General features: G+C 44.7%; 1 protein-coding gene across 6 annotated transcripts in view; it reads left to right on the forward strand.

The window, feature by feature from the left end:
- Positions 1-15,004, forward strand: part of SMOC1 (SPARC related modular calcium binding 1) — a 176,603-nt gene that overhangs the window by 33,712 nt on the left and 127,887 nt on the right. The gene's annotated exons all lie outside the window — the stretch shown is intronic.

Consider the following 15,004-nt stretch of genomic DNA (forward strand, 5'->3'; position numbering starts at 1 on the left):
CCCTGTGTTAGGGTCTCTTACCTCTGTCCATAGATCTGCAAAGCGGACCAATTATTCCCCATTATAAATGAGCAAACTGAAGTATGCAGAATTTAAGAAATGTGTGTTCTCGGCCCCGGGAGAGTTTGGATTTGAATCTAAGTCTGTGTAGTGCCAAAGTCCTTGTGCTTGCCAATAAGCCATGCTGCCTTGATAGCACATTAGAGCAAGATTCAAGCCACCAGCCCAGGTGGGTGGAAATACACAGTTAGGAAGAAACATTTCTGTGGAGATTTTTGTTATATTTCGAGCATCTGGCGTGGAGTTTGCGATGGCCAAGAAGGAGGCTGGAAGCTGGCAGAGCCACTCTGGCACCTTCTGTCCACAAGACAGGCTCTGTTTATGTCATGCCAGCAAATGTGGAGGACAGCTCACATGATTTATGTTTAAAGAATTTTTTGGTTGACAAAAATGCCCCTATTGCAGTAAGCCTTAGATGCTCCATTTTTAATAAACCAAGCTGAGCAGCTGCATAAGGTCAAGAGAGACAGACTGTTTCTGCAAGAAGGTGTCAAGTCAAATGTACCCCTGGTCAGCATCCCTCCTGAACAGATGGATTTTTCCCTGGCCCGAGCCTCAGGGATTAGCCCTGAACATTCAAAACCTTACAGTACGGTGACTTCTGGGAGGTCATCAAGGATAGCTGTTAGGAAGCCTGAAACTGGGGGCTTTGGTGGGAGTGGGCCAGTCGTCTGTATGATTACCAGAAAGTTTCCAAGGACTGAGACCGTTACGAGCTATAGATTTAAGACTGACACATTGAACTGTATCCAGACTCCATGTTACCCTGGGCAGATCCTCAAGCCCTGGGAGCTGGGCAGCTGCAAAGGCCAGTGGCAGGGAGTCACCATGGAACTTGTTGCTAATGTTTACGCAGTGGCCTGTATGGAGCTGCATACAATATGGCTATTGTTCCACATTTCAGGGGTGCCAGTTGGTGGCTGGTGTTAAATGTGTCCAGGCTCTGGGTGGAGAATCCTCTCTGCCCGCCATTGTACTATATTCTGGAGGGATGACCAGATAGTGCTCTGGGGGCCGGGGCAGAAATGGAATAGAGTAGGGGTGGATGCTGAAACTGGGTCCCAAGTGGACATCCTATGTGGCCCAGGCCTGTTTTCCTGAAGGGCCTTTCATATAAACTAAAAAAAAAAAAAAAAAAAGTTTTTTTTTTCTTCCCTTAAATTTATGTGTAGTAAATGAAACATTCACTCTTTTGGGTGTACAGTTCAACAGGCTTTGAGAAATTCACAGAGTTGTGTAACCAGCCCCACAATCAAGGTATGGAACAGTTCCGTCACCCCCACCCCCTATTCCCTCATGTTGCTCCTTTTAATTAACTCACCCCTGCTTAGCCCCTGGCATCCACCGATATGCTCTCCATCGCTATGATTTTGCCTTTTCCAGAATGTCATATAAATGAAATTACGTAGTCTTTTGAGCCTGGTTTCTTTCAGGAAGAGTGATGCATTTGGGATTCGTCTGTTATTGCATTTATCAATTGTTTGTTCCTTTTTATTGCTGAGTAGTATTTCATGATATGATGTATCACAGTTTGTTTTTCCATTTGCTAACTGAAGACATTTGGGATGTTTCCAATTTTGGGCAGCTATGAATAAAGCTCCTATAAGCATTCATGTACAAGTTTTTGTATGAACATAAGTGTTATGGATCAAATTGTATCCCCCCAAAATGTGTGCCAACTTGGCTAGGCCATGATTCCCATCATTGTGTGGTTGTCCTCCATTTTGTGATCTGATAATTCTTTGTGTTGTAAATCCTAACCTTATGATGTTAATAAGACATGATACAGTCTACAGGATTAGGTTGTATCTTGAGTAGTGAATCTCTTTTGTACAACAGACAGAAGTGAGCAGAGAGGAGAGGGACCTCCTACCACCAAGAAAGAAGAGCCAGGAGCAGAGCACATCCTTTGGACCCAGGGTCCCCGTGCTGAGAAGCTCTTAGACCCAGGGGAAGATTGATGGCCAGGACCTTCCCCCAGAGCTGACAGAGAGAGAAAGCCTTCCTCTGGAGCTGGTGCCCTAAATTCAGACTTCTAGCCTCCCGGACTGTGAGAGAATAAATTTCTGTCCGTTAAAGCCATCCACTTGTGGAATTTCTGTTGTAGCAGCACTAGAAAACTGAGACAGTAAGTTTTTGTTTCTCTTGGGTAAGTACCTAGGTGTGGGATTGCTAGGTGCATGTTTAACTCTGAAAAACTACCAAACTGTTTCCAGAGTGGCTGTACCATGTTGTATTCCTGCCAGCAATGTATGAGGGTTCTAGTTGCTCTGCATCCTCGCCAGTGCTTGGTATTGTCATTGGTTCTCATTTATTTATTTTTATATTTAGCAGACTAATGGGCATGTGGTATCTCATTGTGATTTCAATATGTATTTCCTTTTAAATATTTTGGATAGTGTTTCCAAATGAGTTTACATGTACAGTCACAATTTTCAAAATTGAAATAAATAGCAAATTACATTGAATTTATAGTTTTGTATGTTTGTATGTGTTTTTATGTGTAAAAGCATTCATTTGCCAAGTGTATATATTTAAAATTTACCACAGTTTTGGCAACTGTGTTTTGATGTTTCTTTATATTTCAATATACTCTGAGCCTGTATCATTTAGGAGTGGTGTCTGGCTGCTAGTAACAGTGGCTTAATTATATGTAGGTTTGTTCTTTTATATATAGGAATTCAGGAAGCAGGCTGTCCAGCGCTAGTATGATGGCTCCACAAATCATCAGAAATCTAGGCTCTTCCATATTTCTGTCCAACCATCCTTAGACTGTGGCTTCCTTTCTCAAGGTCACAAGGTGGCTTCTAGAAATCCGTCCATCACATTTGCTTTCCATGCAGGAGAGAGTGAGCGGGAAAGGCCTTTCAGCTTTGCATCTCTTCACCTCCTGGCGGTATCCCTGCTCATGCTCCAGTTTGTCTTATCCTTCTGTATATGTGACTGCTTTATGCCCAGAGAAATATCCAGGCTTTCACTCAGGGCCTGTTTATTCTCAGTTTAAACCCAATTTGAGTAGGTCCATTACTTTAAGTTCACTTGAAAATTGGAAGCATCACATTAGAAAGCTGGAGGAGGGATGGCTAAGGCTGCCATATAGAGACAGTGATCGTTGACATTTAGCCTGAGGCCATTAGTGCAGGGGCAAACAACTCCGAGTGGTTTCAAAGCCTTAATTATATCATTTCACCTGTGGGATTCATTTGCTGGGTATGAGGGTTAAGGTTGCGTGTCAACTAGGCTGAGCCATGATTCTCAGTGGTTTGGCAGTTATACAATTATGTAGTCACCTTGCACGATGTGATCTGACGTGATCAGCCAATCAGTTGTAAGGAGAATTTCCTCAGGGGTGTGGTCTGCATCCAGTACACACACACACACACACATGCTCACACACATCCTGGCAAAGCTCACCTGCTTGCTCTGGATCCTGCATCTGGCTCATCATCATCTGACCACTCATTCTTGGGAGTTGAGCCAGCAGCCTGCCATATTGCCTACTGATCTTAGGATTTGTCAGTCTCCACAGCCTATGGGCCAGTAGCCCGCTGTCTGACCTGCCAGTCTTGAGTTCATCAGCCCCTGCAGCTCTGTGAATCAGGAAAGCCTCCAGCCTGATGCCTGACCCATGGACTTGGAACTTGCCAGTCTCTACAGCTGCATGAGCCATTTCCTTGAGATAAATCACTCTCTCTCTATGTATATGGTTCACTGGTTTCATTCCTCTAGAGAGAACCCAGCCTAAGACACTGGGTAACAATAATTTCTTCATCTCTTTCCTTACTATTAGATTGTATCCTCCTGAGGACAGGAACATGGTGGATTTTCCACCTATGCTCTGTGTTCTGTGTACCTATACATGTGAGTTGTGTGTTCCTCACCAGCTTCCTAAGAAGACCAAGGAAGGTGAAATATGAGAAATGTGAGTGGATGCTTTGGAGGAACCTTAGAGTTAGGGCTGTCAGATAAAATACAGGATACTTAATAAATTTGAATTTCAGATAAAAAGTGACTTAAAAAATATATAAGCATATCCCAAATAGTGTATGGGACATGTTGTTCTTAGGGGCTGTGGAGTTGATTCTGACTTAAAGGGACCCCATGATAGAGCAGAACTGTCCCATAGAGTTTCCTAGGCTGTAATCTTTGCTGGAGCAGATTACCAGGTCTTTCAACAGCAGAGCTGCTGGGTGGGTTTGAACCGCCAACCTTTTGGTTAGCAGCAGAGCCCTTAATCATTGCACCACTAGTGCTCTTTACATGGGGCATACTAATACTAAAAAAAGAAAGAGATTGTTTATCTGAAATTCAAACTAACTAGGCATTCTTATTTTTATTTGCTAAACCTGGCAAACCTACTTGCGGTTCATGAACATCAGAAGAAGGCCCTGATTATGTTTCAGCCTGAGGTAGCTAGCTAGCAGAGTAGGAGCAGTTTTAAGGAAGCATCCTCAGCCTTGGCACCATGGTGGGACCATTTGTTGATCTGATTTTGCTCTGAGTGTGCTACTTCTGATGCTCTGCTCAAGCAAGGGAAAACAAGTTTCCCTTTTCCTAGCTGCTAATAAACTAACTCAGTATAGCAGTGCTTAGAGAAATCCTCTCGCTCTTTGTTTTAGGAGAAATCCTAAAGAGCCTGGGTTGTGCAGTAGTTAAGCGCTTGGCTGCTAACTGAAAAGTCAGTGGTTTGAACCCACTACCCGCTCTGTGGGAGAACGATGTGGCAGTGTACTTTTGTAAAGATTACAGCCTTGGAAACTCTATAGGGGCAGTCTACTCTGTCCTGTAGGGTCGCTATGAGCTGGAATCGACTTCACAGCAAAGTGTTAGAGAAATTCTGGCTAGCATTTTGAGAGACCTGGGGACAACATCAGGTTTATGTTCCCTCAGCTCCTTGGCTCATCCTTTGCCTGTTTAGGGAACATTTTTTTTTTTTTTTTGAGTTGTATGTCTTTTTTTTTTTTTATTTTTTATGTCTTATCCTTGAATATCTGTTTATGCATGTGGACCTAGAATTAGAACGGAAAAGCTCAAGTTCACTACAGAGTCATGAAAACGATTCTCACCATGTGAGCAAAACAGGCCAAAGTCACATATTAAGAACTTTCTCTAAGCCAGTGGTTCTTTATGTGTGGTCCTGGACCAGCAACATCAGCATCACCTGAGAACTTGGTAGAAATGTAAATTTGGGCTCTACCCTAGACCTAGTGAATCAAAACTGGTGGTGGGGCCCAGCAGCTTATTTTTAACAAACTAAAGTTTCAGAACCACTGCTAGATTAGAAATTAAGAATCCACAACCTTTTCTTGTACACAATCAGATAATAAGTATTTTAGGCTTTGTAGGCAAAAAAAAAAAAAAAAAAAAAAAATTTTTTTTTTTTTTTTTTAGGCCATATGGTTTTTGTTGCATCTGCTCAACTCTGCCATTATAGTATGAAAGCACTCACAGACAATATGCATATGAATGGGTTTGACTGTGTTATAAGTAAATACAATTTCATTTACAAACACAGCAGCTTGCCAGGTTTGGCTTGCCTGCATAGTTTGCTGACCCCTACAGCACTAGAGAGCCCTGGTGGTGCAGTAGTTAAGAGTTTGGCTGCTAACCAAAAGGTCAGCAGTTAATATCAACTAGCTTCTTCTTGGAAAATGTATGGGGCAGTTCTACTGTCTTATAGGGTTGCTATGAGTCAGAATCGACTTGATGGCAACAGGTTTGTTTGTTTGTTTTTTTGACACCACCAGAAGATACCTTCAAAGTAGTCAGACTTGCTTCTTACTTGGCTCTCTTATTCATTGATAGATGTGAAATGCTCCTAAACCATCAAACTATCAGAAGTGGGAGATACAAGAGGAAGAAGAAAACAGAGCTCCCTAGTCTGGCGAAGTAGCTGCTATTATCAGAGAAGGCAAATGGCCCATGACTAGATGTTTCTTTGTCCATCTGTATTACCCTATGTCCAACTCTAATGCTCGTTAATGAGACTGTCCTGACTGCTCTCACTGGTAATTAGCTCCCACTCACCTCAAGAGTGACTGGAAATCTCTTTCTGTTTCTTTAATGCATTCACTAGTTCACACATTCTTTTCTCTTCTCAAACATCCAACACTTCTTCCCCCCGCCACCTCAGTTGATGAACTTGCTTCCTCTTTCATTGAGAAAATATGGTCAATGAGAAGAGAATGTCTATGGGCTGCCATTAGCCCATTATGTACCCAGATATGTACACATGTCTGGACCCAAATGCTCCCTCTCCTTCTGTCAGTGCAGGTGAACTGCCATTGCATCTATCCAAGGCTGCTGCCTCCACTCATCCCCTATCACTATCCTCTTTCTCCTGGATAATTTATTCAATGTCAAACCTGCTGTAATTTCTCCCATATCACCTTTTTCCTATCACCCCATTTTTCTACTGCCTTTGACAGCAAAACTCTCTGGAAGAGTGGTCTATACATGCTCTTCCCAATTCCTTGCCTGCATCTTCTCTTGAACCCACACCAATCAAGCTTTCATCTCCACCCCTTCTCTGAAACAGCTTGTCAATGTCACCAGTGACCTCTAGGGTGATTAATTCAATGGTGAATGTTCAGTTCTCATCTTACTAGGCTGTCAGCAGCACTTGACACAGCTGATCACTCCCCTCTTCATGAGACACTCTCCTCAGTCTCCTACTTTCCTGGTTGCTCCCAGTCAGTCTCATTTCCTGGCTGCCCCTCATCAATCCCAACTCTAAATGTTGGAGTTTTTCAGGGCTCAGTCCTTGGGACTCTTCTCTATCTGTACTCATTTCTTTGGTGATCTCATCTAAGTTACGGTTTAAACAGGATTTTTTTTTATATGCAGAGGTATCAAATCCATGTAACTAGCCTGGATACACCCATGCTGAGATATTCAACTTCCCACTCAACATCTCTACTTGGATGTCTAATAAACCAAAAAAAGAACAACAACAACAAAAAACAAACTTGTTGCTGTCGAGTAGAATCTGATTCATAGTGACCCTATCGGACAGAGCAGAACTGCCCCATAGGGTTTCCAAGGAGCAGCTGGTGGATTCGAACTGTCAGCCTTTTTGGTTAGCAGGCAAGCTCTTAACCACTGTGCCGATAGCTATCTGAAACTAAAAATGACCAAAAACAAACTTCAGGTTTTGCCCACCAACCCCAGCAAACCCATTCACTCTGTAGTCTTCCCCAACTCAATAAATGGCAACTCAATCTTTACAATTGTGACAAAATCTTTGGGGTCGTCCTTGACCCCTCTCTTTCTCTCACATTCTGAGTCCTATTCATCAGCAAATCCTATTGGTTCTACCTTCAGAATGTATCCAGAATCCATCTACTTCTTGCCACCTGGTCCAAACCATTATTAGCTCTTATTGGGATTACTATAATAGCCACTACACTGGTCTCCTTCCTTCAGCCTTTGCCTCCCTACACTCTATTATCAACACAGCAGCCAGAGTAAGCCTTTCATAATGTAGGTCACATCAATCACTCTTCTGCTTCCCATCTTAAAGTGACTTCCAAGACCCACATGAATTACTCCTCTCCTAACTCTCTTACCTGACCTCCTGGTCTCCTTGCTGTTCCCTGAGCATTCCAGGTAGATTTCCTCCTTAGGGCCTTTGCCCTTCATAAAAACAGCATGGTGGTGGCATCTGACCTCCTCGTCTGACTTCACAAGGGGGAGGAGAGAGAATCAAGATCATCAGCCCAAGGCTGACTCCTATGAGGTCAAGGGCAGACATACCTCCACTCTCCAACCTTTTCAACAATCTGACACCAGCTGTCTCTCCCACAGCACTCTCTACTTCTCTGCCAGGTTTGATAATTCATTGCAATGGCTACACAGATCTCACAGACATACTCACAGTTATGAGGTTTATTAGGGAAGTAACAGGTTACAAGTCAGGATCAGGAATGACTCAGGATACAGTTCATCAGTCAGGACAGCTTCTCAGCCCTGTCCACAGGCAGGCCTCTTTCTTGGCCCCTGGCTCCAGGGCCTGGCCTCTGCCCTGCTCAGGCAAGTGTTACAAAGCTCTTTAGCTCTGCCAACAAGTGCCATGAGGCACTCCACTCCACCAGTAAGCCTTGGCCCAGGGCGCTCAGCTCTCACTCCATGAGTCAGTGCATTAACTGTAACCTCCTTGCTCTGTGGGCCAGGAAGCCCGCTGCACCATCTCGAGCCCGTCTCCTGGTTCTGCTGCTGCTGTTTCTCTGCTGCTGCTTTTCACCATCTCTGGTGTTACTGTTCTCTCTCTCTCTTGGCTCTAGCTGGTTCTCAGTGCAGGGACACTGTGTCCAAAGAACTCACTTTGCTCCTGGCTCTTCTTCTTATGGTAGTGAGGTACCCTTTGCTCTGGAATTGGCTCTCTTTTTAAGCCTAGTAGCATGGCACAACTGACCAATCCACTTGTTAGGGTTCCATATACCTTATTTGCATGATCCTACCCCCACAAGAGTTCCATGCACCTTATTTACATTGTTAGCAAGCTGTCTAATCCTCTTGGTGGACCACAAGCACCTTATTTGCATAGTCTCACCCAGTCATTACATGGGAACTACAAGACCATGCATTCTAAAAATGGCCATACTAAGTAATTCACTGCACTGCACCCTTGCTGTTCCCTCTCTATGGAGTGTTCTCTCCCCAGATAACTTCACGGCTCAAACTCCCTCACTTCCTTCAGGCCGCTGCTCAAATGTTGTCTTCGCAGAGGCTTTTCCTTGACTACGCTCTGGATAAGAACTGCCATCCACTAACCTCCTTACACCCTCTACCGCTCTTGTTTTGCTTTTCTCCGTAGCAGATATCACCTTCTGCTAGATTACATACTGACATGTTAATTGACTGTGTCCTTCTACTAGAATGAAAGCTCCATGAGGGCAGGGACCTAGTATATCGAGCAATGCCTAGAATATAGAACATGCTCCAAGCATGTTGAATGAGTGAATTCTCACTTCTCAGACTCACTTAAAGAGCATTTTAAGAGGGTCATGGATTTCAAACTTTTGAAAAGCAGAATAACTTTTTCCAAACAAATTTATAAGGAACTTCAGTTTATTGGACAGATACCAATGATATTCTGTCAGTTTGAATATATCTGATTTTTTATTTTGTTGCCTTTTTGTGAAGTGTCAAGAAAGCCCTGATTTACATTAACAAGTGGTTACAAGTACTAACAGCGCTCTTTGCAATAACAGCATTCTCTTCAATTAAGCTGAAGTTTGAAGGAAGGATAGTCAGAGAATTTCACTTAAAAATTGAATATTAACAGTATCTAATAACAATTCATAAATTATCATATATAGGAATCAGGCAGGAAGGACCCAAATTTACAGTAAGCTCTGAACTGGGCAGTAAGCTACGTATTTATGGGTTATTAAACAATTGATGGCAATGCTTGCTGGACATGTGTGCCTGTGGGGCACTCATACTATTGGAGTAAACTTTAGTTCTAGAATTTCACATGAACAGACATGTGCAGACTGAATTAAAAAAAGAAAGTGTAGACCTACAGCTTCCCTATCAATGAATGATAGGTTTATAAAACATTTAAGTAAACACACAGAGAGGTGGCACAGCAGAAGTTTTGTTACTGAGTGTTTTGTAAAAACCTTGGGAACATGAGACAACATGTTGGCAATCTTCAGTGTGTTAAAATTTAGACTATAACACATCAAAAAACCAAAACCACTGCCGTCGAGTCAATTCGGACTCATGGCGACCCTACAGGAGAGAGTAGAACTGCCCCATAGAGTTTCCAAGGAGCGCCTGGCAGATTCAAACTGCCGACCTTTTTGGTTAGCAGCCGTAGCACTTAACCACTACGCCACCAGGGTTCCCGTAACGCATCAGTTGTTTGTTAAAAAACTGGTTTTAAAAACAGTTAACACTGTTCTGACTTATTCTCTTAACCCTCTTTTTAAAAATGGCAAACATTAGTTTCTGGGTTTCTATGGGAGCAAAGTCTACAGAGAAGTGAGGAGTAGGTCAGTGATCTTGGAGTCTTTTTCAAAGGGCCGTTAGGGATGATTCCAAAGGCAGCCTCTAGCCGTAAAACAGACATTCATCTAAGGAATGTTGGGCATCGAATGAACATAGCAGAGGCCAGCAAGGGGAGGCAACATGCAGTCTTCTCACCTCCCTTCCTGCCTGTAGTGATGGTTTTGGCCATAGACCCTGGAATCAACTGGCTGGATTCCATCCCTGGCCCCCTCATTTAACGCTGGTGACCTTGGTCAAGTAACAGAACTTCCCTGTGCCTCAGTCTCCTCAATTGTAAAATCTGTAAAAAGTACCTACCTTGCAGGACTGTCTTGAGGATTAAATAAATCAACATATTAAACACCTAGAACAGTGCCTGATAACGAAAGCTGCTTGCTATTATTGTTGGTATTATTCTGAGAGGTAACACTTTTCATAGCTGCTCAGTCTGCAAAGGCCACAGGATACTGAGCTGGGAACAAAGCTTCTCTGTCCTTTTAGAATTGCAGCATTTTGAAGTTCTTCAGGTAATTCTCAGGGCATCAGACACACCCAGTCAAAGGATAGGGGCCTAAAGAAACATTTTCTTTCTGTTAACGGGATCTCAAGGAGGTGATTACTGTGGGTGGTGGTTTCTGCTTCTCCAGAATTTAAGCTGTGTGTTTTCTTTGTTCTTGTCTCTGGGGGCATACATACTTGGGCTGGAGTGGGGGAGTGCTGACTTACTGTTATTTTTTATAGAAGGGGGTAGAATCTTCTTTCCCATTAGAAATCCCTGTTGTTACCTCGTATTGCCAGGTTGGACTATGGAAAGAGCTGAGCTAAACAACCTTGTCATGTACTGGGCTAGAGAGGATGCTCAGAAACTCAGATGTTCCCTATAAGAAAAAACCAAAATCCAAACCCAGTGCCGTCAAGTCAATTCTGACTCTTAGCAACACTATAGGACAGAGTAGAACTGCCCCATAGAGTTTCCAAGGAGCACCTGGTGGATTTGAACTGCCTACCCTTTGGTTCACAGCCATAGCACTTAACCACTATGCCACTAGGGTTCCCTATAAGAGTGAAGAATAAAGCCCAGGCCCCTTGGCAAGCTCTCATGCCCCACCCACGATTTGGCCTCTAGGGCTCTGGTCCTGAGTCTCCCCCTTGTATTCCCTCCAAGGAGAAAGTTACTCTTCTCCCCAGACATACCTGAACTTTTTGCTTTCTGTGTATTAAAAAAAATAATGATCGTCGCTTTAACCACAACAATTATTATTTCTAATATTTAACGAGACCTAGCATGTTCTATAGGGTTGCTATAAGTCAGAATCGGTTCAGTGGCAGTGGGTTTGGTTTTTTGGTTTAGAATGTTCTAGGCACATGTAATGTAATGTCACAACACACCTGTGATCATTTACATTTTGCAGACGTGCAGGAGACATGGGCATTAAACTTGACCTAAGCTGAAGATCACTTGGCTCTTGAATGTTAAGGCGAGCCTCAAGCTCTAACCAGTTTGACTCCAAAGCTCATTTTCTTACTTCACAGTTGTTAAAGTTACAGTGGGAGAGGGGTGGATCTGAAGACATACAGGGAATCATACTTGATTCTCTCTCCTGGCTTTGATGAAATCAGTGGAAATGTACCAGAAGTAGCCTTTTCAAAAAACTTCCTTTCTTAGTTATCTAGTGCTACTATAACAGAAATACCATAAGTGGATGACTTTAACAAACAGAAATTTATTTTCTCACAGTTTAGGAGGCTAGAAGTCCGAATTCAGAGCCCAGGCTGTAGGTGGAGGCTTTCTCTCTCTGTTGGCTCTGGAGGAAGGTCCTTGTCTCTTCAGCTTTTGCTCCTGGGCAAACTTCATGTAGCTTGGCATCTCTCTTCCCCTATCTCTGCCCTGCTCGGTTGTTAAATCTCTTTTATATCTCAAAAGAGATTGACTCAAGATACGTCCTACACTAATCCTGCGTCAATAACATAACAAAGACAACCCATTCCCAAATGGGCTTATAACCACAGGCATAGAGGTTAGGATTTGCGACACATATTTTGGGGGGGACACATTTCAATTCAAAACACATTTATTATAGAATTATTCAACTTGACGTAGGATTTGCGACACATATTTTGAGGGGACACAATTCAATTCAAAACACATTTATTATAGAATTATTCAACTTGACATAGGATTATCCAATATAGAATTAACATAACCATCTGAACTAAGTCATCCTATACACACACGCACACGTGTACACACACACACACCCCTTTGGACAGGGATACAGATACACACTGTACCTTAACCCTAGGTGGTTGTAATCCCTTAGTCTCCTGGCGGGGGGGCGGGGGGAGTGCGCGCCCTTCCTGGTGGCTGCCTAAGTTGTCACTGTGGTCAGATTCAGTTTAAGGGACCTCATCAGAGCGAGCTATAGAGCCTCTAGCCAGCACTCATCCTGCAGGGGAAGCTAGCCTGTGGCCCTGCAGTTGGCTCATGTGACAGTGAGCAGGGAGAGTTCGTACGGTGCCAGTTGCCCCTGATTGGTTCTGTGTGGCCGAGTCGACCTGTGCACTGTAGGGTTTTCAGTGACTGATTTTTTTGGAAGTAAATCACCAGGACTTTCTTCCAAGGCACCTCTCGATGGACTTGAACCTCCAACCTTTCAGTTAGCAGCTGAGTGCATTAACGATTTGTACCACCCAAGGACTCCTAGTGAAAGCCCAGGAACCCCTGTATTCTGAGGTGGGAATCTCCTGTGACTGGCTTCCTGAGGGCTATTGCTGTTTATCCGCTTGCTATGATTGACCCCTAATGTGTTAAAAAAAAAAAATGTGTTGATCCTAGGTAGGATTAATACCCGTGCTGGCCCTGTTCCTGTGCCTACCTAGCTATAGGTTTTATGGATATGATGGTGCTTTGCTCCCCCAAGTGTTGTTCCTCTGCCTTCTCAACCTGATTCTAACGTTCATCCAGCACATTTGTACAGAGCTGCTGCTTTGTGCTGGACACAGCACCAGGGATGAGAGCACAGTGAGGAAACATGGTCAGACAACGCTGCTGCCATCATGGAGTTTATAGCCTAGTCAGGGAGGCAATGAAATCATCATGCAAATAAAATAGAACTTCAGTGGGGAGGAGCCTACGAAAGCCTTGCCTTGCCCTGGGGGCATTGACCAGAAGACAGGTGGGTGCTAGCTTCCCACAGGAGGTTGATTGAGGTGAGGTGTGGAGAAGGGGAGGGAGGAGCTCAAGGTAGACCGCACAGCTCAGGGAAACTGCCGGTTGAAAGTCAACCCCTGCTTTCCGCCAGTTCCCAGTCACCATTCAGATCCTCCTCAGCTGAAGCTCCCAGGCAGCCCTGCTCTGGGTGCCTAGCCCTGGATTTCTTAGGGTTAGTGTGTTTGACATCCTGGCTCCTATAAGACTAAGGACAAGGGCCCACACTTAGTCTTCCGGAATCTGCTGTCCTCCTGGGGGGTTCGAGGGATCTTACATTGCACCTGGGCCCTGAACTAGCCTCTTACACACCCACTTCCTGCGGCAGAACTGGCCAGATGCCTCCCGAACCAGCCTCCCTGCAAGTCATAACCGGGGAGCCGGAGCCGAGCTTGACTCTGCAGCCCCCAGCTCTGTGACCCCCACCTTGGCCATTACGTCATGGACAAGATCTTGCAGGCAGGGGAAGAGGAATTGCTGGCCTGACCAACCCCCCACGTCTCACTCTGTTTGCAAGGACATACCCAGCCTAGGCATCAGGTACAGGCCTTAGAGCCGGCACCGTTTTCACTTTCACCCTCTCACTGCAAAATTTAGAGGGCTGAGTCCTCTGTTCTCGGCCAAGGTTCCCAGGAGAGCAGAAGGGAACATCAATTCATTCAACAAACATGTATTGCATGCCCTTGATGTGTCAGGGGCCAAGTCCCCAGGCTCCAGGTCCCCTGTTCATAGGAAGTTCCCAACCTGTGGACACTGCCAGTCTTCTCCCCATCTCTGGACTAATCTGCACGAGGGGTGAATGGAACCCCACATCTGTACAGGGCTTTGTATTCTGGGGAGGGAGGAGGCTGATACAGCCCCAGGAGAATCTGAGTCTTCTGTTTCCAACAAAAGAACATTCCCGGGGGCTGGGCTGGGCTGGGGCCCTAACTTGGGTGGTCTCACTATACTATCCAGCTGGAAGACAATGGGATGCTTCCCTTGTGTTTCTCTCCTTTTGTAAAATGGTTCAGAGGGCTAGATCTTCAAGGTGGGAACCAGAAGCAGCAGGTTTGGAATCAAGAGGGGGAAGGAGTATGAGAGCCAGGCGGGGGCCCAAGAGAAGGAGCCCCCTCTAGGTCCCAGGACTCCTGACGTGCTGGATGTGAATTTGGCAGGTTGGGGTCCTGGGATGCCAGACACAGGCACATTGCTCTGTCTGTTCTGATCTCCTCCCTCTCCTGACCCAGTGATCGGTGTAGAGCTAGGCGATGCCACAGCTTGGAGGGACTGGGCTTCATACTCCATTAGCTCATTGAAGAGGCAGCTTGGTTGTCATGGCACCAAGCATGGGCTTTAGAGTCCACCCGTCTGGGTCCTGCTGTGTAGTCCTGGTCTAGTAATGCAACCCCTGGAGCTTTGAGCTTTCTCGTTGGTAAAATATAAGTGCAAACACTGCAAGTAGTGAGGCTAGGCTGAAAAAATGTACATCATGTCCTTAGCCCCTAGCACAGTGCCTGGCATAAAGTCAACAAGCTCAATAAGTGGTGGTGGGTGGTGTTATCTTACTTTCCCCATCATGCTTCAGGCTGTGAAGACTTTCGGCATCATTATATGCTCAGGCCTGGTACCTGCTGCTGCTTGAAAGTGTTGGAAAGTGGCCCAGGGTTAGCTGAACCCTTCCTGCTACAGGGAACAGCTTTCCTAGGGAAAGTCATGGCTCAGGTTGACATCCTGCTGTTGCCCTTGACTATTGCTGTT

The sequence above is a fragment of the Loxodonta africana genome, chromosome 10 (assembly GCF_030014295.1).
Source record: "Loxodonta africana isolate mLoxAfr1 chromosome 10, mLoxAfr1.hap2, whole genome shotgun sequence".
In the NCBI taxonomy this organism is placed as follows: Eukaryota; Metazoa; Chordata; class Mammalia; order Proboscidea; family Elephantidae; genus Loxodonta; species Loxodonta africana.